This window comes from Monomorium pharaonis, unplaced genomic scaffold (genome assembly GCF_013373865.1).
Source record: "Monomorium pharaonis isolate MP-MQ-018 unplaced genomic scaffold, ASM1337386v2 scaffold_303, whole genome shotgun sequence".
In the NCBI taxonomy this organism is placed as follows: domain Eukaryota; kingdom Metazoa; phylum Arthropoda; class Insecta; order Hymenoptera; family Formicidae; genus Monomorium; species Monomorium pharaonis.
The window spans coordinates 6,491-10,069 of record NW_023415586.1 but is presented as its reverse complement, the minus strand read 5'-3'; the positions used below and the strand labels follow the sequence as shown (position 1 = coordinate 10,069).

At 27.2% G+C, this 3,579-nt stretch overlaps 1 pseudogene; it reads left to right on the top strand.

Annotated features, from left to right (window-relative positions):
- The first annotated feature begins 166 nt into the window (after positions 1–166).
- On the top strand, positions 167–2,429 carry LOC118648227 (annotated as a pseudogene).
- Positions 2,430–3,579: the final 1,150 nt, after the last annotated feature.

The window sequence follows — 3,579 nt, the reverse complement described above, 5'->3', positions numbered from 1 at the left end:
AGTATCTTAAAGAATCTCAGAAGATTTTTAAACTATGTTGACAATGCTATGCAACAGATATTCTAACATATAATATAAGATATCTTAAGATATCTCTGTGATATTTTACTGTGTGGGATGATTTTTCAATCTTTAATACTTTGCCTTCTTTTTTAACCAAATTTAGCAAATTAGGAGTATTTTTATTACATATTATAGTTGGCACGAAATCGGCACGCGTGATCTTCCAGCGATGATAGATTATGTTGTAAAAACCACTGGTCGTAGAAAAATGTTCTACTTAGGACACAGCCAGGGTACTACCTCCTTCTTCGTCATGGCGACGGAACGACCTGAATATCAGGAGTATATCGAAGAGATGTACGCCATGGCTCCAATCGTTTACTGCGGCAGGATGAAGAGTCCCTTTTTGCAGTTGATAGCACAGTTCTCAGTTGATATCGACGTACGTAACTTCCAAATTATAAAAATTACTTCTACCAGCTCTAAATATTTCTTCTGTATTTGATAATTTGAATGTACCATTTTAGTTTTTCTGGGACTTGATTGGTTATAACGATTTCAATCCTAATAATGACTTCATAAAAGCATTCGAACAATTAGTATGTGCGAAACAGCTATTAGCCAACTGTGTGTTCTAATTCGATATTCTTAGTGGCTGGATTTGACGCTGAACAACTTGATCCGGTACGCCGCCTTTTTCAAATATACTTTAAAGTTCTTTATATCACATTTAAACCTTTTTTAAATTATTCTAAAACAAAATAATCAAATTTATATTACATGTATATATAAAAAAAAGAAATAACAATATTGTTATTACATTGCTCTTAACTATTTTGTCTTAAAGCTATATTAGTTAAGACAAAATTACATAATATTATATTGTAATGTCAATTTTAGGCATTAACTAAGAACAATTAATTTTAATTAAATATTTATTTGCTATATTATATTAATTTAATATCAGTTATTAAACATATATTTATATTGCTATTATCACCTAGGCTTTTCTACCGGTAGCCTTAGGACATGTTCCTGCCAGTACAGCAACAAAGCAACTCGTTCATTACGCTCAACTCATCAAGTCTGGTAAACCCTTTTATTAATAATAAATTCACAGATGCTGTGTTGCAATACCATAAAAACTATACATCTAAATATACATACATATTCATACATGTCTAAAGATACTAAAAATACAAAAGCAATAAATATAAGCACTTTAATTAATAAGATATTCAATATATATTGTACAAAATATAGTATTTTTGCTCAAACTGTTTATATTACAAATTTATCATTAATAGTTGTGTGTGTAAAAATTTTAAGGTGTATAATATAAATAAATTTGCTCTCTAGCACATATATATATATATATATATATATATATATATAAATATTATATACTATATCTATACACACGTGCATGCACGCACTCACGCACGCATATTCACATCATAATATCTACTTATACTCAAAGTCCTTAAATATTTACCATAATATCTGTCAACAGGCACGTTTTTCTTTTCGGGAAAATTTAAACAATACGATCACGGAATATTAAAAAATTTGAAAGTGTATGGCTCATTAAATCCACCGACATATGATTTGAGCAAAGTCAAAACACCAACCCATTTGTATTATAGTGAAAATGATTGGTTATCAAATGTCAAGGTTCGTATACATATATCTAATATTCTAATACATACAGCAATTCACTTTTCTTGAATATTATCGATGTTTGTCAAGCCAATTAGAGTATTTTTTTAATATAATTAATAATGGTAATAGCAGATAAGGGACATTAAAAGAATAAAAAAATTCATTAAAAAATGTATTCTATAAGATCTTGTTTTACTTGTGTGTCCCAATAATGTGATATTTCTTATCTTTATAAAAGATATATAAATTCAAATCAAATAAAAAAAAATTAAAAATAATTATAAGTAATAACAAATTTAATCTAAACGTTACTACTTTATTATATTCGAAAAATCTAGCAATGCCAAATTTTTTTTGAAACACTTTTTCTATCCAGCTTAATTAAAAAATTTATATATATATATTTAATGTTATTAAGTTAATAGATAATGTAAAATGTGATTCATTACTTTTTAAAGAAGAATTTAAAATATATTATTACTTGTGAGTTTCTTGGTACAGTTTTTTTATTCAATAGCATACATATATTTTTCCATTATTTTTCTTACACAAATATATGTTTTTTATTTATATTACATTTTGATTCCTCCGTAGGATGTGGAAAAATTATACAGCCAGTTGAGCAATCCTTCTGGTAAGACCTTAATAGCAAACAAGAATTTTAATCACGTGGACTACATGTGGGCTAAAGACGTGAAGAAACTTGTATATGATTTGATTCTTAATGAAATGAAGAAAAAATTAAAATAAAATACTAGCAGTTACCTATTTTTTTTATTTCTACAATGACTAATTCACTCAATTGACAAAAAATTTGCCATTTTTATCGATTGGATTATCTTGTTTCAAAATCGATGCTTGCATCCAATATAATTTGATATATATCGGTTTGATTTATCAATCTCTTGTTAATGTGTTCGCCTCGTTAAAAATTATTTTGTCAGTTTAAAACGTGATATGTATATTTTGCACTTGTACTTATTATTATAAATTTCTTACATAAATTCGCTTGTATACTATCGGTATTGTTATATTGATTATTACTATCTTATAAAGTGGATCCTTAATGCCTAATAATAATTTTACGTGAATTTTACAATTTCTTGTTTATGCAAATTGCGCACTGAATATTTATCGGTCTTATAACAATCCTGAACTAAAGTTGGAATATGTAATATCACAAATTAAATTGACTTTTAATAATTTTTTTTTAATAAATATTTTATGTATTCTAAGATAATTATTAGTAACAGTATTATTAAATTCTTTTATCCTTTTATTTATTTACAATGCTGTTTCTTCTTTTTCACTTTTAATCTTATCTCCCTTTCTTCTTCTTTTATTTTTTCCTCTTTTATTCGTTAAAGTTACTTTTTCTTTCTTTAACGTTGGCAATTTTTATTTAATATGTAATAAATTGTTAGCATTTTACAAAGCAAACAGATGAATAACGCTCCCTTTATTATTCCATATATTTTCCTCAATGTTTATAAATTGATATAAAATAGAAACAGTATAGCATTTCGTAACTGATATTCTTCAAAGTTTTACGTCCTGGAAAGTGAATAGTAATTTTTTTAATATCTTTCTCTTCCCCTCTCCCTAGAATGTAATGGTTATTTTTGGAGAAATAAAATTGTGATAAATATTCTTAGAGACAAAAAAAAGTTTTAAACTTTATTTATGTTAATGATTTTAACATTTAAATTACATGGGAGGTTTCCGATAATTCGCGGACGTGATGATATTTTTTTATTTTGTCCTCCTTGAGGGTTCCTTACTTTGAAGTTTTCGATTTAAGGCTTTCTGCCCTGAGGCCTGGGCAGCGACCAGCAACGGTGCATAGGTCGGCACAAATTTTCTATAGGTGGAAAGACCGTAAGACTTAAGGGGGGTGGAGCTTAAGGAGTTATG